The sequence below is a fragment of the Cloeon dipterum genome, chromosome 4, assembly GCF_949628265.1.
Source record: "Cloeon dipterum chromosome 4, ieCloDipt1.1, whole genome shotgun sequence".
NCBI classification, from domain to species: domain Eukaryota; kingdom Metazoa; phylum Arthropoda; class Insecta; order Ephemeroptera; family Baetidae; genus Cloeon; species Cloeon dipterum.
Genome location: NC_088789.1, coordinates 5,963,875 through 5,984,259, shown reverse-complemented (window position 1 = coordinate 5,984,259; position 20,385 = coordinate 5,963,875). Strand labels below are relative to the sequence as shown.

At 38.9% G+C, this 20,385-nt stretch overlaps 2 long non-coding RNA genes across 2 annotated transcripts in view; one reads left to right on the top strand and one right to left on the bottom strand.

Annotated features, from left to right (window-relative positions):
* LOC135942672 (uncharacterized) overlaps window positions 1-4,030 on the bottom strand; it is a 38,868-nt gene extending 34,838 nt beyond the window's left edge. Inside the window, exon 1 of the long non-coding RNA XR_010575117.1 lies at window positions 3,888-4,030. This is a non-coding gene — a long non-coding RNA (uncharacterized LOC135942672). The remainder of the gene's footprint in view (window positions 1-3,887) is intronic.
* A 49-nt stretch (window positions 4,031-4,079) lies between these two features.
* On the top strand, window positions 4,080-20,385 carry LOC135942673 (uncharacterized). Its single transcript, XR_010575118.1, has 3 exons — window positions 4,080-4,342; window positions 4,392-4,554; window positions 19,807-20,385. It is a non-coding gene; the product is annotated as an uncharacterized LOC135942673 (long non-coding RNA).

The window sequence follows — 20,385 nt, the reverse complement described above, 5'->3', positions numbered from 1 at the left end:
ATTAATCAGAAAGCAATATGAAGCTATAGCACAAAATTAATTAATAAGGAGGATAAGTGTCAAGAGTGCGTGCGAATAAATGGCTAACTTTGAACCCTGTCTTGCGGGTCGACCTGTACGTATGCATGTACATTTACATAGATAGCATGGCGCACGCAGGCAGAGGAGGCAGCCAGTGCAAAGCGCGACACGCGGGCGAGTGCTTTGCCCCTTTTGCCACGACAAATCCTTGTTCGCTGCTCGCACACGTAAGTGCGCAAAATTGCTGGGTTTCTCTGCTATTCTTTATGTAAAAGCGTAGCTGCTGCTTAGCATCTGTTTACGCCGAGTGTGCGGCCTTTTCAAGATTTCGCACCGCACTTCCCGTCGCTCGTCATGACCAAATCCGCGAGTCGTCTAGACTTTTTGCGACTTCACTCTCTTCGCGGCTGCACACGTTGCGAAAATGCGGCAAATAATTTCAAATATTATAGCCACCCACTGATAGTGAGTGCTAATTTGACCGGCTGACAGAGTGAGCGAGAAACAGAAGGGAGCATTTCACAGCAGCGATAGAGATTACAACTCGCACAGGTGGCAGCAGCGACCGTGTGTATACCCTACTTCCACCGCACATTATTCAGCCACAATCTATTTTATGAACAATGTTTAATAAATTTACTCGATTGTTGGCTTCAATTAAAAGAAATTTTTTGCTGGAAAAAATTATGAATCTCTCGGCTGAAATGCTGTTTTCTTCCCTCTCCTTAAAGAAAAAATTTCAACGAGAAGATTAATGCTCCATGTTTATTTTGCGATCGCTTTAAAGTGGAGAGACACGTTTGGCGGATATTGATCAGCCGCGGTGCAGTGGCTGCGTGCGTGAAATTTCGATACGGAGCACCCTCTCCATTACGCAGCCCCGGAGCTTTTGGAAAGTGCTTTGAATTCGGCCGACGACAATGTCAGCTATCGTGTCGGACATAATGTCAGCGCCTTCGTCGTCGTCTTCTTCGCCTACGAGCAAGCCAGCCAGCAGAATGCGGATCGATCGGCTGCTGCTGGTGTGTATCGCTCGCTACACTGTGTTCTACCAGGCTGCGGGGTGGGTGCTCCTCGGCGACACCAGCCCCCGAGTATTTTGATACGGCGCCATCAACAAAAGAAGGGAGGCTGCAAAAATCGTGCCTCTGCGCCCCCTTATTATTTAAATCCTTTTCTTTATGCTGAAAAGATTTCCCTTCTCGAAATCAGAGCGCAGGCGGTGTATTTTTCTGCCATATTTCTTCACGCCCAGCCGCGATGATATGCGCAAGTAAGCAAGCAGCGCGGCCCCCCGGCTTTTATGCTCGTCGTCTTGATTCGCACCCTCGTCGCATGATTTATTAAGGCCGCTAAGTGGAATAGCACCACGAGAGAAAGAAAGAAAAAGAGAGAGAAAGAAGGCGAAGAATGGATGCATGCACACACGGACGCGATTATTTCTTGCCGCGAGAGGGTGCAAAGGGGTTCATTATTCAAGAATACTGTGAGAACTAATAAATCAAAATTCCATATCATAAGGACAAGAAAGAGAAAAAGATTTAGGAAAAACATACTTTCTGTTGAACCCTTAAACTATTGTGAGACAGTTGGAAAACTGTGAATTCATAGCTATTTAATTAAACACAACCAGGAATTATAATTGTTCTCTATACGCGGTTTTAAACAAATATCGCTTTGCGTAACCTACCCCTTAAAACAAATTATTTGAATAATACTTAATTTGAGTTAGGAAAATTCCCTGATAAAACGAAACTGTCCAAAATTGCTCCAATTTATTAAGAGGTAGAAAAAGATGAACCCCTCTATTTCTGACCAATTTCTATTACGTCGTCAATTTTCGTATGTCTTCGAAAAAATTTTGCGCGTCGTGAGTATTTTCTTGCGGCAAATAATTTACTCAGCCCGAACCAACACGGGTTTCGCAAACCAAAGGAGCATTTTAACTGCCCTTTTTTAAATTTTTCAAAATAACTATTTACTCATCAATCAAAACAAGAAAAAGAATCAATGTTATTTTATTAGATCTGTCAAAACGACTTTGGTACTTTGGTTAAACTTAAATTTTGTTAAAAAAAAATAACAATTTATTAATTTTGTCTGTGAATTTCTTATTTAGATTAAAGAATAGTGTGTAATTAGTGTAGACAAAGTGATTGACGTATTTTAAGAGTCACCCCATGCATATTAACTCAAGATAAATAAATAAGACTAAACTTGCGTATTGATTTGGCATAATGATTTTGTCTAAGCGAATCAACAAGATGAGCTGTGAGTGGCGGAGCACTAATCCTCATAGAAAATTTACGAGGAACAAGTGTTGCAGAGGCGCTGATTGTGTGAGTGGTAAACACACACACACGATGAGCACTATCCGCGTGCATATCATCAATAATGCAGCAAACCTAATTGCACGATCCGCCCGCGGGCCAATTCAAACGGGGGTGAGGTGTGGGCGCGGGGTGAGTGTGAAAGAGAAAGGGCTTCTGCGGCTAATCCCGTTCGAGAGGCTTTCAATCGGATTATAGCTGCGTGCTCGCGTGCCATCCGCAGAGCTGCAATCTCATGCACATTGCGACAGTTGAAATCTTACGCGCAGTAAAGGCGTGTAATTTTGCACCAATGGCAGATATTCAATATGGCCGGAACAACACCGAATTTAAAGCTTCACTGGAATAAAATTTTAGAGTTGAATAAAATTTAACTTATGCAAATTTAAGCGTGTTTTCTTTAATTTCAGTGAATTAAATCATTTCTGATTATATTTTGATTACTTTGAAAAGCTCAAACAATCAGATCAAGTAAGAGATTGAATTATTACTGCAGTGCATTCAGTTCTTGCATTGGTTGCTGGGGTTCAAATATTTCTTTTGTTCGGTGTTGTCCACTTCTGTGCCACTTTATATGATATTTTAATGAGCGCATGTTCCGTGCTGCTGGCTGGCCATAAATGTATTTGTTAACATAGATCTTATGATTATTCCCGCAGCATGCGAAGCGTTTTGGCCTGCCCACCGAGTGTAAGAAACACACACACACACACACACACACATGCACGGGCTGCTCTGCATATAATTACATAGCGCGCGTGCACTCGCGGCCGGGGCCGATTGCATGAAAAAAGAGGTAGCTGCTCGCTGACCGCGGCCTCAAACGCAGAGCTGGCTGCTTTTCCATTTTGACAAAGTGAACATGCATATTCTCACGCTTCTGAGTAATTCCGCTCTCTTATGCCAACAGATTTTAATTAACTGGCTTGTTTGAGCGGTGTAATTGCGAGAGCCATGTGTGCCTTTCAGTGAAGGCCTTAGCATGCCTTTGTTAATTTTTGCACCGGTTTTGTGGCTTCGTGCGTTTTATTCATAAGGTATTGCGGTATTAGAAAAATTCTTTGATGAAATTTAAACATGGAAATTTTTCTCGACTTGTTTTCATCCGCAATCCTAAAATTTAACCCTAAATGTTTGGTCTCTATAATTTTTCATTTTCCATAAATCTTCAATTATTACAAGTTTATTATTCAAGTTACGGGCGCATTGCACTGAAAATGACGTGATTAATTGGGTTTCCGCGAAATTTGTAGCCTTTCCTCGTCTCAATTTTAATTTTGAAGTATGTAGAGCTTTACAGGTTAACAATTAAGAACATTTTTGCATTGGCAATGTATAGCAAATTTAATACATAGTTCATTAATTGGGTTTATTGTTTGTGAAATTTAGCAACAGTTTATCTTTTGTATAGCTTTAACTTTAAAAATGCGACCATAATATGAATTGGTTGACAATAACCAAAAATAAAATAAAAAATAAGTTATGATAATTTTTAAAACCGTTTTAAGTTGCATTTGGTGATCGAAACTTGCTTACCTGCGCACCATGCATCTTCAGGCTGAGGGTACTGACGGATCGGTCAATGCCAGGAAAACATTTTTCGCGGCTGACCAGTGGTCAGTGGAGCAGGTGTCCGAGGTTTGGAATCTCCGTTGAACACGCAAATGACGGTGTTTTGCGCTGGAGCGAGTGGCGCAAACGTCTTTTCGAGGCGAACTGGCGGCCGATGCACGCGGCAAGCAGTGAACTCCTCAAAAGCATAGTGTAAAAAGGCAGCCGCAGATAACTGCGACTCGGAAAAGCTTTTATCCTTATGGCCGTTTTATATACTTAAATAATGGGGATAAATTGTGAGGCAGTCAACACCTTTCGTCCGAAGACATAAATTAACTTGTCTCTCGAATTGGGCGGCTGCGAGAGCCGGTCGGTCGGTCGGGAGACGCTCGCTATATATGCTCCCTTTCTATCTCCGCGAGCCGAGAGACGAGCAGGTAAAAATATGAATTTCACCTTTGCAACCCTTTGCTTTGCTCTAATTAGCCACAGACGAAGCAGCAGGCCGCGTCACGCAACAGGTTTTTGCTCTTTTCGGTGAAAAAGTGCGGCAAGCAGGACACCTTTATCGCTCGACCTGGCAAGTTCAGTCAGTCAGCACTCGATCATCTCAACGGGCTAACCAGTCCGGCTGGCTGCCAGGCAGCAGGTGAGTCAAGATTTTATATTTACGCCCGTCTTGTTTAATTAAAAGCACCCTTCGCGGATCTACTTTTGCTTTTTGTCCGAGAGGCTGAAATTTAAAAACCGCAAAAACCGAGGGGCTTCTCAACCACCTAAATATGTATATATAGCAGCGCTATATAAACATGTTGGCCTCGGAAGGAGTTCTTGGGGGAAAATTTATCAAAAGTTTTTGCATTTCTCATATATAGTATTCAATAGCACGCTTAAATAATAAGACAGTTTCAGAGGACAGAGGACACATAATATTAATGTAATTATCATCTTTGGTAGCGGAAACCTTGTGCATAGCTCAACAACCAAAAGAGAATTTCCTTCTTGCAAGAAAGGGACAGTGAAAATTTGGGTTTTTGTTGAGTTACACGTGATTTCCGCGCTTCCAGGACGTTATCATGAAATAGGTACTTAATCATGTCATTTAGGTTTCAATAATAATACATGCAATCACGTGAATTACACGTCTATAAAAAATACTTTTGTTTGACATGCTGAAAAGATGACTGTGCACAAATCGTCCACCACACTTTGATTTTGTATTTATTTGTTTACTCGGGTCTGCGTGCATAATGTGGTACTAATAGGAACCACACCGCGGGGAGAGAAACAAAGGGCATCAACTTTTGCCAGATCTCCGCGATTTGAATCCTCTTCTCCTTTTCACCCGCGCGCTGTGTTTTTTACCGAGCGCAGGTAGGCTCTTTTCAGTCGGACCTTTTCAGCGGGCGGCTGATTAATGATCTCTCAAGTACAGTCGCAGTCAAAACAATTAATAACCACGCCGAATAAAGTGCGCATTGAGGCGCGGCTCGCGCGGATTTCGGCCTGCCTGCGTTGGGAAAAACTAACGAGCGGCCCATTCAGGTGGCGGGTGCGCACGGTGACTCGTCACTCGGATCGCTAATTAACACCCATTCACGCCCACGCCAAATATTAATTGACTCGTTTAACGCCGTGAATCGGCCTAATTGCCCGGATGAGCAGCATTTCAAAAAGTGCTTGGTAACCCTCTCTTGAGCGTGGGACGAGCCACTTTTCACACCCGCACTGTTCGGAGGAGCAAAATCTTTTTAACTCTCGGTGCAGGGATATCTGAAGAAATGTTTTCACTGTTTTTATCAGAATATTCGCATAGACGAAATATTAAGTTCCCCGGATGTTTGAATTGAGCGATTGGAATTTTTACCGATTTGATCGCTACGCGAGCTTAACAGGGAAAAAAGAAAAGAGCGTCCAGTAAATTTTGATATCTCATCAATTTAAATCTTTGCGTGATTTTTCCTCTTTTATCGGCTTTAAATTTATTTATGTTAAACGTGTGGAGGAATAATAAACATAAATATTTTATGTAAATAGCCTATGGGAAATGAAATAAAAATCTAACAAGTAGCCCAACAATTCAAGGTTTGATGTTTGATAATTGCCAACCGGAGCAGTTATAAAGTTTCAGCATCACAAAATAAGTACAGGCCGCTTTTTTGACAATCCCTTTCGAAGATTTCAAAACCTCCAACAGCTCTTACATTCAAAATTACAAATTTACGAAATGGCTCTATTCTACGCGAAATCTACAAAGGATTGAAATTTTAGAGGAAAACTTAAATTCCACGTTTCAGCAGTACTGCATTGAAAACAAAATTTATACCATCCGGATTAGCTGCTACTATTGACCATTGAAATCGTCCGAATCAAATTATTATTATTCTTTAAACTCCAGGGAAATGTATTATTTTCGTAGTCTATGTATAGTTTTAAGCTCAAGGAACTCCAATAATTCTAAAAAATATTACTTTTCATTTACCGAACTTTTTTGCTAACTAAATTGTCACAAATCTTGCTTTAATATTAATATTATTTATATTTTGAATTGGCCATGTTAATATGTATAAATGCAGATTAAAAATACAATTTGAACTATACGATACTAACTAAATACCATATATCAGTCGATATAGATTATCTAAAGTGCGTTGAAGGGGTTGAAAGCAAGACTGAATGAACTCTGCTGAACAGAATAGAATGTTTGAATTCCTTCCACGCAGGAGAAAGAGCTGGTCGGGATGAAAAATCTATCGGCAGTGCGAAAGCGTTTGGTGCTTGGTGGTGCGCTTGGCGTCGGTCGCTACCCTTGGGGTTCCTTTGCAAGTCATTTGTTGAACAAGGAAAGTTACTAATCCAATACACGGCGCTCTTTGTTAAGCGCCTCTCTCTCACTCACTCTCTCTCTCTCTCTTGCTCTCTTTCACGTGACGACGCCTTTCTCGTTTCCACCAAGTGTAAATGCTGCTTTTATCGCGCAGGTATCAACAATTGATTGGCACTCTCGGCACCCCGCGCGCGCTTTTCCTTCTCTTTCTCTGCGCTGCGCGTTGCTTTCAACAGCCAGCGGCGAGAAAATCAGTTTGCGTCGAATGTTGCCGACTGCCAATGTACAAAAGGACTGCTCCGCCAGATAACGTTCTGTTGTGGCTGAACGTTTCTTCCCTTCTGACTTTGAGAAATAAAACTGTGAAAAACAGGAAAAAACACAATTCTTATTGTGATGCAATGAGGTCATGAATTACATGCACTGGAATGATACCTCGATTCAATAGATGTCACGACAAGTAGGAGAATTTGATCTATGACGATATTATTAGATTTGCGAAATAATATAATGAAATTTATGCATAAAAATCAATAGTTTCAAACGTAATGTTAAGTTTTGACTACAAAATACTTTGATTGGAACGTTTTGTATCATTGTAACGTTCAGTGGTGTCTCCTGTTGTCCGAGCATTTACAAAACATATTTTTTATAGTAAGAACTCAAATAACAATTGTTTTCTCGAATTTTTGTTTGAAAATAATAGCATGTGTAGGTTTGTTTTTGTTTAAATTCTTGACTGCTTCATATATTTTGATTTTAATTATTACCAAGTTTATATTTAAACCTACAAAAGGCAAAGTAATAAAAGTAAGCCATGGTGATGGCCAGACTTCCCTTTTTAGATTTTCAAATAAACAAGCATAATGGGCAAGGCAGCTTTTTGAAAGTGAAAATGGGCGAAAGTCCCCGGGGAGGGCGGGCAGCGGCGCTTTTTGCGCGGAAAGAAGTCGCAAGTCGGCTGACTGCGGCGACTTGTGTTGGGTACAGATTCGCTGCTCTCGGCATTGTTAAGTGAAGGCAAACAAATATAGTACTAGAAGGGAGAGCAGCTCTCTCTCTCTCTGCCTGCACACTGCTCAACGCACAAAGGAAACTTTTTTAACAAAGCGCCAGCAGAGAGCAACGGGTTGCTTTTAGTTGCAAAATGCTGGGGTGCAGAGAAAGAGAGAAAGAGGGAAAATATGGAAAAAAGCTGCGACAACACAGAAGTATTCATACAATTTCTGATCTGCAAACAAGACACTGGCGAGCACCCAGCGGAATTGGAAAATCAAAATTTACTAACAGGAAGAAGCAGCGTCCTCGGGGATGAAATATTTTTGCCATTTACGCTGCGCGAGGCGGGGAAGAAAAATGTATGTGAATGTGCATTGTGTGTGCGGCTACGTTCCTTTCGCCTGCTCACTCTTTCAGGGGCCGCCGCTGGAATAATAATAATAATAATGGAAAAACAGTATGCTCCACTGACTTCTAGGGAGACATTTTAATGAAGAGCAATGGCTGGCAAATGTTATCAAGGGCTCAACAGCCAGCAACACCTCTTATTTAATGAAATTATTCCAGCAACAAAAAGCTCGGCGCCGCCAGCAAGGAGAGAGCACGAGACCATTCAGACTGCTCCTCGCAAACAAAAGGCTGCTGCAAACAAATGTTCGCGCAACAGGGAATTTCGGGCAGTCTCCGTCTTTATTTCACAAACCAAGGATGGAAACACCGCGTGGCGTCTGTTTTTTCCTCCTGGGACCATTTCTACTGAAAATTTCAGAGTATTTAAAAAATTTAGTGTTTGGTAATTGTTAATGAAATTTGCACCATGAAAAACATTTTGTGATTTTTTTATTCAAAAGTTAAGGAAATTACATAATGTCAAATTAACAGCGACGAGTTTTTAAATGTTAGTATTGTTTAAACTTTATTTAAACTCCAATTAAAGCAGTCTAAAATCAACTAACTTGATTCTGGAAATCATCTAAATGAAACAGTAATTTTTAGCAAAAATTGCTACATGAAATTTTTTTGCAATTGAACGTTTCAATTTTTCTCTTTGCTTCCAAGTGGATCTGGCTGTCACAGAAATGACACTGTCGACACAATTGCAGAACAAGCGAAGCGAAAATTTTGCGCAAATTCGCGTGAAGCGCTCCGATGAATTCTGGTGGAGTGCACAGAAACGTAAAAAGAGCAGAAAATGTATGTATATTTCGCTCTGGGGCAGCAGCTGCATGCTTTTCGCGCTTTTGGCTGGAGAGCAGCTATACGGTTACTGCCGTGTAGAACGACCTGCGGACAAATTGAAACACATGTAGCCATTGAGAGCGCACTATTTCTTCATTCCGTAGGTCCGCTTTGCAGCCCGTTTTTCATCATAAAGCACAGACAAAAAGGTACACGGGCAGCTGGGATTTTTCACGCTATCGGGCAAAGCGGTGAAAGGTCACTCAGCCGCGAATGGAGAATTATAGCTGCCCCAACCTGCACCTGTGTCTTTCCCTGCACTTTTGCATAAATCTGGACAAACTGATGGTCTTCTCTCAGCTAATCACTGCTGCTGTCTTTCGCTAAACGTGCACGTTTAGTGGCGCCTCTGGGTCTGGTGCCGTAAAAATGTGACATGAGGAAAGCAGCTCCACGTTAATTTCACCGCTCCCTCAACTCAATTATTAATAGCAAGCTTTTATTCACTTCCAGCTAGAAAAGTGAGTAATTATTTTAATCATTAAAGACATCAAAATGATAGTTGTTAACGGGCCGAGAGTGGCAGGGAAACAGTGGAGGTTTGATGAATAAAGACTGATGCACGGCACCAATTATTCCGCATTGAGCAGGAGCGGCGCGCAGTAATGATCACTTTTCCTGCTTGTAAAGAGGCCTCATTATTTTTCACAAAACCCTTGTTATTTCAAGAACAAGTAGAAAGAGCGCGAGGCAGAGTCATCGTCGTGTATACAATGTACTTCCTGAGAGGAGATTGTAAATTGGAATTAAAAAGAGTTGGCCCACGGGGCGAATATACGCCTCTGCTACTGCTGCTCATTTCGAGCGCTGCGTGTATAGCCGCCTGCCTCTGTATATTCGTTTTGCGGGGCTGAAAAGCAGCAACAATGCCGCCGTCGCCGCCACCGCGATGAAAAGAGAGCAAAAATGAACCCATTAGCAGCGAGAGAGCAACTCAAAAACACTACGCTCGCGACGCTGCTGCTGGTAAGAGCAACATAAGCCACACCACCAACCCCGCAGCCAACAAAAGAGCCTCCGCCAGCTGTAATTAAAACGAGAAAACAGCTCTTGAGAGCCGAAAAACCAACAAACTTCAGCACCCCCAAATCTGCACACTGGGTTAGCAGTTTTTTATTTTCAAATTTTTCCCCAGCACAAGCTTAGCGAGTTTTTTTAAGATTAAAAAATGAATAATTAAATCCTAAAAGTATAGAATCTTGTTATGCTTGAAATTTTATGACAAAAATTTAAAGGAAAATTAATGTATCTTAATGTAAAGCTTTTCGGAAAATTTGTGAAAAATCTTGAAATTCTGTCTAAAAATGAGAGCTACAAATTTCCCAGATTTCCGTTTAAATTTTTGAGAAGAAAGGCTAATCAACCGGTGAGCACTGTCTCCTTATTGGAAATCATCCTGGTCCCAGAGTAATTGCGCACCGATCAACAAACACTCAAATTTTTACTATCGAATTGAATGTTGCCCTTTGCTTGCAACAAGGAAAATAAGTCGCATCTGGTTGTTAAGCTGCGCAATTTTTCCTCTACACACCTAGGCGAAATTATAAATTATTTCGCCAGAAGGGAAATTTATCTCATAACCACCATTGGATAGATCGCGACGAGAGGGATCGAAATAAAGCGAAAAAATCATTGACAAACCGTTTATTGTTTTACGAAAAAATTTGCAAGAACTGAAATGTAAAAACTATAATTACTTGTTTCTGATTTCACTACCCCACATTGTGGAGATAAACCGTAAATTTCACAAAAAATCAACTTAATGTTTTACAGTCAACAAAGCAAAAGGTTTTTATTGCCTGTAAAGCTATACTTTAAAACAATCCCATATTGAAACTCTCTTGAGAGAACTTATAATTTAACTCAGGGGAAAAGGAGGAGTATGGCATAGGGTTTCATCCTATAAGGGAGAGTCTTTAAAGGGTGGTGGTGGCCTTAAAATAATGCAACTTTTTATAAAAAAATAAGCCAGCAATCTCTTTGAATGTATTTAAAAAGTTTGTGACAAATTTCCATGTCAATTTCTTTATTTTCCGATCATATTCTTATATGATAAGTGAATTGCACCTTATGTAAATTCAGTGAAGCATCAATAAATTGATTTGTGTGCATTTAAAAATTAAAAAACAATAAATAACCAATGTCATATTATTTATTGTTTCCATTTCCTCAAGCAAGTTCTCTGCTTTTATCATTTGTATCGATCAAGGCCTTTGTTAAAATACGTTTTTTAACGGCAAAAATCTGTTAGTCATGCCGTGATAAAATCCACAGATAAGCCAATATCCACGCAAACGCGGCTCCTCATTAATAATTAATGAGCCGTTTTATTTGCTTCTCGTTCGTGGCAGTCTCGGCGCGAATTAAAACGCAATGTGTGCGTGTAATCAGCCACGAAACAGCGATCTTCGTGTGTGTTATATTGGGAAAGAGGGTAGTGAACATGCATATCGGACAGCCGCAAAAATTCGGTCGGCAGCTAATTACGAAGCAAAAGTGCACACAACATGTTTGTCTACGGCACATAATGATTTCGGTCGATCGATGTTGCGGGGCGTGATGATGTGTTTAAGGAAGCAGCGCAAGTTGTGCCGCCGCCATTCTTTTCTGCTCTGCAACCTCGCCTGGCTCGTTTACACGCACGCTGCTATTACGATTATGATAAATCTGATTCTGACACGCTCCCAAATTCCTATCAAACGTGCCAGCAACCATGGCTGCCAAAACAGAGCACGAGCAGTCTCAAATATTTCAAAAACATTTAAAATAAAGTTTTAGGTTAGCACTAACATATTTTTCAATAATTGTATCAAAATATAAAATTTAACATATAATTTCAGTTAAATTGGTCATTAAATCGTTATATTTATGGAATCCATATTATACTTCTGACTAAAAACTTTGCTTGAGCAAACTTTGCCACCCTGCTTCGTTACTATTACCATGAATAATACAAAATATAGCTATGATTATTCATTTATTTTTTAATTGTGTTTGCTTCTGTAGATCTTATTTTTCCTTTGAAAAATAGTGGCTCTGTCAACACTGACGTTTTACTAACGATGCGCATGCTATTATAATTTCTTTATTTTATACTTGACGGCGCGCAGGCCAAGATGGCAATCTGCACTGCACTGCACACAGCTCCTTTGGCCAAGCGTATGATATTCTCGTACATACATCGCATTCTTCAATTTTTCCAACATGGGAAAGGCACTGACGCGTGAAAGTGCAATTTATATCCATGTAATTCGCCGCGACAGAACAATGCCGAGGTATAATTAAGAAGGTAATCTAGCTCTTAGCGGGCTGATGTAATTGTTGTTCTTTTAAAGACAATAATTAAATTTTATCTCTCTCCTGCGGGCATTTTAGATCACGCATTTAACAGAAAAATTGGCAAGACACTTAATTTGTATGCAATTAAGAAGAGCGCCATCGTGTGACAAAAAACGAATTTATTTCCATTGATTTCCATAAATTGTTTACCATTAATGATAGCTCAAAACTAAACAAAAATGAGTAGATTTAGAAAAGCCTATAGGAAAACGGGATATAAAAAATTAAACTAAAAGGTTACTTTCAATTATGTTTTTTGTTAAATTATTTTTCATTTTTTAAAAGTCACTTATTTGTTTGAAAACAAAAAATAATTATATCATCATCAATGATATTCAATTTAATTTCTCCATCAGAGATCCACTTGACTTAATTTTTCTTTCTCTTTCTAATGTGTTAAAAAAATTACACTAATTTTGGATCGGTTAAGAACGCTGATGCAATTAATTACAAAACTGTGTTAATTGGTAACTAAAAATAATATTTAAATTTAATGCTGGCAATTAGATCGGGTAAACAATTTAATTTAAAATATATTTAAAATCTTTTAGCCCAGAACTCACAAGGAATTCTGAAGTACAATAAAGGTGCTGTTGGTAAGCTGACAGAGAAATCCACTACTACTTTTATATGAATAACGAGATAATAACTTACTCGAACGGATAATTACAGGTTGTGGCACACGTCAGAAAAACACCGAGTGCGAGAGTATTACATGGCAACTCTATCCGCCAAACGGACCAAAACGCGCGCACCTTTCCGAGGAATTTATACAAAAAGGGAGACAGACAGGTGCAAACGACGGACGGGCTCGAAGAGGCGAGGACAGCTGAGTTCACCTCTTTATTCACCTGCTTTTTTGGAGAAAAACTACGTGAATGTGTCGGGAGAGCCCATAACTCAGAGTAAATTGCGCTTTTACGGCGGATAATGCTTTCATATGCACACAGGCCCATCTCCAAATATTAATTAGGCTGTTGTAAATCAACCCGCGGCCGATAAATATTTGTTTAACTCTGATTCAAGCCTGATTTCCCTATGGCTATTTAGCCGGCACGGTCGTAAATCATCTTTCAACGCCAATGTTCTCTGTTTATTAATCATTTTTATCTTCCGTTTTGATGGTCTTTTATCGTTTGGATTATGTGTTTATAAAATTATATAATCCATAGGAACATTTATGGTTCACCAATTCTCATAAAGATATCATCACTTGCGTCTGAATTTTTGCGAGGATTTTATTATTGCAGTGAATAATAAAAAAAATTGTAGCATACAGTCTAGTCTGTCCTCTCAGTCTCTCAATTTGCACTTCGCAGAGAAATAAACAAACAAACAAACCACCAAATTGTTTAATCCTAGCGTCGTTTCAAGAGCGATTTGGCTGTCTGTCTGTCTGTAGAGCCTTGGGTGAGTGCGCGCGCCTTCTTAATAATAATAAATTCACTCATCTACTGTGTGTATGTGTTTCTTATACACGGCGCGGCGGGACGGGGGATGAAATAATTAGAATATGTTTCGCCGAGATAACATTATTATTATGCCCTCGGCTTACGCGCGCCGTCTGAGCATCACCAAAAGCAACTTTATTAACAAGCGCACAGTCTTAGTAATGAGATCTGTGTGTGTTTTTATTACATGCACCATACACAAACAGCACACATAAGCGCGCTAAACATCGTCTAAACGGCGGATCCGCCGAGGATTATTATAAGCAAACACACACACACACACAATCAGCTCGGCGTCTTATTATTCACTGTGCTAAGTCAAGTGAAATTATTTATCTGTGGAAAAGTGTCCAGAAAAAAATAAGGCAACGGCACTTTTAATTTTTAATTAGGGGAAAATTAACAATTGTAATTGCCTTTAATTTAAGTGAAAATATGTTCGAAAATTCGGTCTGTATACTGTTAATAATTGATAGATATCTTTAAAATTGTAATAATCCCTATTTCTTATTGTAACCAAGGAGAAGGTATTCTTGTTTTATCAGACTAATTGCAAGCTCAGCAAATTCGTCCACAGCAGCCGTTGAAACCGCAGAAATGACAGGCTTAATTAGCCTGTCGTCAAATAATTTGCGAGATTAGGATCGGCTGCGGCGTTTGTTGCCCTCTTTGTTTTAAAGTTTGCGTGTGCAAAAGCAGCCTTGTTGTAAAGGTTAATTAGCAACTGCTATGCTGGGTGGCATTTTCGCTCGCAGCTAGTTTGTCAATCTCATTTTACAGTTGACTCCTATGTTGAGGTTGCCAAATTACCGGAACTGAACTGCCGCGCAATAATGCTTTTGGCGGGTGCACGCATGTTTTCTTTACTTATTTCTGTCTTGTTGATTTAATTAAATGATGGGCAAAGAATTAAAAAATCTCATTTCTTTGTTCCTGGATCCTGCACATCAGAACAATTCAAAATGGTGTCTAATAGAGTACCGCCAGTCAGAAGACTGCATAAATGCATCAAGTCGTATAGACACTTTTGGCGGCCATATTCGTACATACAAACTGCTCATATTGCAACTATGCAAAAACACAAATGCAGTCAGAAATTATAGGGTTTAGCAGGATTTCGAAATAAGCTAGCGTGTCCCGTGCTGATGTTTTGAATAACTCGCCGGCAGAAAGGGGATTAACTCATTGATATCATTTACAGAGAGCAGCGTGGTGGTGGCAATAAAAGTGATACGAGAGCAGTGTTCGAGCTGGTGTAACTGCTGCGCTGCGAGATAATGAAGGTGGTAATTTATTTACAGCCGAGCAGAATGTTGCCACCTTTGCGCGCTGCTCTCTTTGATAAAACGCACACACACACACACACACATGGAAGTGAGTGCGCGCGAGAAAGCTTTTAATTGGGTTCTGTCAAACTGCTCTTGTTGACTCAGAACTCAAAGGATTATATATAGACGCGCGCGCGGCGGTCTGTTTCGTTATCGAATGCGTCCTGTTGGGAAAATGAATCAACAGGGAAATGTCATTATTGTAGTGTAAAATTCTGCCTTTGCTACAAAAATCATACCTGGCAAAATCGAAATTTTGATTCTGATAACAGAGCAGGGGAAGACTCCCATTACACGCTCAAAAATTGTACTGACTGTCGGGAATTACAAATTACAAAATAACAACACTGCCTTGTCTAAGATCAAATATTTGTATAATATTTTGTTTGGGAAATGAAATTTACGTACCTCCTTAATACAGCCTAATAACACATTTTGCACAAAAGTGGTATCATAAAGAAATATGATTCAAGTGGCTGATATGTTGCCTGGTGTCATGATATAAATTGTTAAATTTTGCGGAAAATAATAAATATTATCAATTATTTTAGGAAATTTCTGTACTGCTCAATTTCATTTAGTTTATTTCTCCAAAAATTTATAGTTAAAAAAATCAGTAAATTACAAGAAAAATCATGTCATTGTGGCTTGAGCTGCTGGTGGACAGTCAGCAGCTCGTTTCATTTCATGCTCAGTAAAATAAAGCTTTGTATTTACAATACCTTTACAACTTCAACATTATTGAAAAAAAATTATATCTTGAATTTTTGTGGCAATTTTAAATGGTATAAATCAAAAGTTAAGAACAATAAAAATGTTCATGTTAATAACATTAGGTGAAGTTGCATTAAATTGCCTCAAATTCATCTAAATCCCAACTAGACGCTATGAGCCATATATGTTATAAGTTAACTTGCACGTCTGGAAACAATAATATGTATTTCGCTGTTGAAATAATAGTACCTTATTGTTCGAAGTATTTTTGCATTCATTATTACAAAATTGTTTATAGCGGTTGTCGATGCAACTGCTATTTTTCCTCAGCTAATTAACTTTAAGGTTATGACAAATAAAATAATTAATTTAGAAGACTTTGCATTTTATGTGACCAGAATGTTTTAACTGAATTTTATAGACATAATTGTATGTCATAAAACAATGCTTTCGCAGCATAAAATCTTCGTTTACAAAAGAAAAAATACTGCCAGAGACCACGATGATTATTGTTTATTCAGTTTAATTGGGTGTCACCCGTATGTTGTTGCGTTGGACTAAATAAGCAGTGGACAGATGGCTTTTATTGTCGGAAGGATAAGATAAAAGAGCGAGGAGACGTTAAAATGTTCGGAATTATCTATATGCGAGCTGCTGCTGTTGCGGCTAAATACGTTCGTTTCTGTATCTGTGACTGTCTCCGCGTCGGCAACACAATCATTTGTATACGTATATCATTTCGGTCCGCGGGAGTGTGCTTGTGAGCTGATCAAGTGACTAGCCGCCCGCTGACGTTATTGAATTTATTCGTCCGCTTTAATAAGTCTAAGTGCTGAAGCTTGTTCACTTCTGAGTGCGCATTCGCCGCTTGTTGAGCAAATAAAAACACAAACACACACTCGCGCGCAGGCAGCAGTTGCTCATCGCCACAAGTAAATTAGATAATTGATAAAAATGAGGCCGCCTTTTGTTTAATTAATTTATCTGCGACCAAACGTCCCTTCTCGAGCTTATATCGGTTTTATCTGAATTAATGAGAAATGCATTAACGTCTGTGAGAGAGGATTTCGCAAATAAAATAAATAAATTTAATAAAGTATCCGTGTTTGACTTGAGATTTTTATTACTCCTGCTTTCTCATTTTAAACGTGAGAGATAGGATCATAAAATGAGTATTTTGTTTAATTAATTTTAGATTCAGAATAATAATTTAATAAGTGCCTGTGATTTTTAAACCTTTTTCTGGGATTAAAGAGGATATCCTTTCACAAGAGTGTTATAGTATAGACGTTTTTTAAACCAATTTTTAAATAGTCTGATTCAAACATATTTAAAAAAATATTCAAAAGTGCCTCATTTTTATGATTATATATATGGGGCTTATATTTCTTGGGTGAGCTCATCACCTTTGAATTAATTTTTGGAAGAAATTACTTTGGCGGCTTTAGCGCTTCCTTTTTAAAAACGGGAGATTGTATTTATTTTAATGTCACCTTGTCTAAACCGTTCATCAATGTGGACCTTGGAGTAAAAAATAACAAAATATTGCTAACCCAAGGATTACACCTGAATTATTTAGAGGCAACGGCGGGAATACTTGTGATGCCACAAGTTTTAATAATTTTCTGACTCAACACAGGTTCAAACCCCTTTATACTGTAAAAAGTGGGAATTAAAAAAAAACGCGTTGCTTTATTTCAACTTTATACTGTTTTTTTTGTGGCACACATTTTTAATTTGACTGTTTTAAATTGATGTTTCGACATATTCCAAAATCACACCTGTACATATTTATATGCATGTATGACTTGTATAGAGGAAGAATAAACAACAATATATATGAATTGGTATAAGGAGAGTAAAATATCATAAAGACCTTATAGACTGCATTCAAATTTAAAATCTTTTGTAATTTTTTATTTTTGATCTTGAAAAGTCCACTGCTGGACCATATTAATATGAACAAACTTGAAACTTAACGAATTTCTGTATGAACAAACGGAAAAAACATGGTTGTTATAAAATTTTTACATCTAAAAAGGTGTTCGCCATTAAATCAATTTGAAATTCAGAGGAAAAGTATTTAGGCTTCAGCAGTTTCAATAAAACAGCCTTCAACATTATCCATTGCACCAATTCTAAAAAACTACGATATATAATATAATATCCGATAATATGCAATGAGTGAAAAAGTCGTAGTACTCCACCGCCCCCGTTCCAGCTGTTAAAAGATACTTTAGTTCGCGTGTGATCATGTAAAAAACTCGTGTTCGCCGGCCGAAATCGGGCTTGCGACGCCATGCTCGGAGCGGCGCCGTTTTCGCCTGCGATGCGTGCGCGCGGCGGCTGTGGAACCGTATACGAGCCGGCGAAAAACGACGTTTCATAAGCGGATAAATTGCAGTGGCCGACGTGAGAGTGACGCAAGGGTTATTTTGTTGAAAGGGTGTGTATATATCGGTGGCTGCGAAAGGGGTTGGTACTCCTCTCTCGTAATGTGTTTCTCGTGTTCGGATCGACGTTGCCGCAACACATGTAGTCACAAGCGTCGAACATACGACTCACTCGCTCTCTTTTCTCCGCGCACGCTGCAAAACTCTCGCTAGCTCGCCCTCTTTTCGCCCCCTTAATTCGTCAGCCAGCCCCTTATTAAAGCGCGCGGAAATTTGTGGAGAGGAAACTGCTGCTTCCGCGCGTGCACACTACATTGCAGATTCTGCGCTATTGTTATATTAGCGAACGGCAGATTGTGAGGACCGCACTTGGAAACTTTGACTAATGGATGAACACAAATCAAATTTATAAACGCATTCAGTAATTGTGGTTCAATTAATTAGTGGACTAAAACTATGTTTATAAATTTATTTAGAAAAGTAGTTTATAGTTGTCTCATCTTGAAAAATAGAATTTCCAGGATTACAATATTTTTATAGTAATTCTTCAACAATGAACTTCACAACTCGCTGGAGTTGACAATAGTTAAAGCATCTCTATCTTTTTCCTATCAGAAAGGGAAGATTGACTTTTTGGTTAAATTCAATTGGTTTTGTAGGACGCTCTATAGCTAATTTTCACTAAAAATATTGTGTTTCGGTTTTACCAATGTATAGGTAGATAAAATAAAATTTGTTTTTACTCTTCAACTATAATAGTCAAATAATATGTAGAATCAGTAGAGGTCAGTTTCCTGACAACATTTTAGAAATTAAATTTTTTTATCTTTTAAATTCGGTACATAAATATACAAATAATTAAGAAATTACTGCAAGAAAGGGCATGCAATACTAACAATTTATGGCAAGATATTTTTCAGGAAAAGAGCCTTTTTATTAACAACCAGGACTATTATCCCCGCGGATAATATTGGCATTGCAAATTCTTTAAACGTATTTAAATCATTAAATATTACGTTTAAATTATGGTGCAAACCACTTTAATATACTAAAAAACTGTCTAAATCTATACAATTCGTCATTGAAAAACGACCCTTTAAAGATTAAGAGTTGAAAATTTGAAGAGAAACTACATCTTAACTTTATGATATTAATTACAAATTTTTGCTTTTGTGCTGTTGCTTTATTTTTTGATTCATCGTGTAACTTTTAATTATTATCCTTGTTGATTTGTTGCAATCATTGGAAACTATATACTTACAATGATTTCCGTTGAGACACAAATTCGGCGGAAGATTGTTCCAGAGGCGGTAGCTTTGCACTTGAAAACAGTTTAGAGGGTTTTAGAGGGTTTGGTATAGAGAATAGCCGGCCATGAAAGAAAGGAAATGTATATCCAGTAGCAGAAAAAGTGTCACTTTACATCCCAATTTTGGACCAACTTTTGAAGGGCGTCTCTCATCCTCTCTCACTCGCTCGGCTCTGGATTCAATTTCCTGCGACCATTGCGTATAATTAGTTTCTCAACCAGCCAGCCAGCCAGCCAGCGAGTGTGTGTGTGTTTGTTGTCTCTTTCAGAGTTGTAACAAATCTGCCGGTTTATGATTGCAGATGAGCCGGTAATAAGTCTCCTGACCTGGCACAAGTCTGCTGGCAGAGATGGATGCTGCGGCTATCTGCGCTGACACGCCAAGATTGAAGACTCTCTCTGAAATACTCACACACATGCCCTCGAGCAAGCCTCTCGCGTATAATAATAAATGGTTCGTTTAGCTGCAGCGCCTCCGCCAACTGACTGACACCTCTCGGCACCACGTGCTGCCTAATTACGGCACACGCAATTTCCATTAGGCAGCCAGCGCATCTCTAACACCCCAATTAGCTCGTACCAAGCCAATTGTGTTCTTGGTTAGGGGCTTGTGTCTAGTTTTCTGACTTAAATGTAAAAGCTTTTGGAACAATTATATTTTGGAGTAATTATCTTGATTGAATCAAGATTTTTACTCCAAACAATTCCTTTATGTAACGAGTTAAAATAAGTCAGTCTTAGTAAAATAAAATAAAATTTTTGAGCTAAAAATTAATACAATTGAAAAAAATTACCTTGTTCTGCACACAAAATACAATAAAGCAACAGCCGAATAATTTTTGCAAGTTTTGGTGAACCCTTTGCAGAGGGCAGTGTTTTTC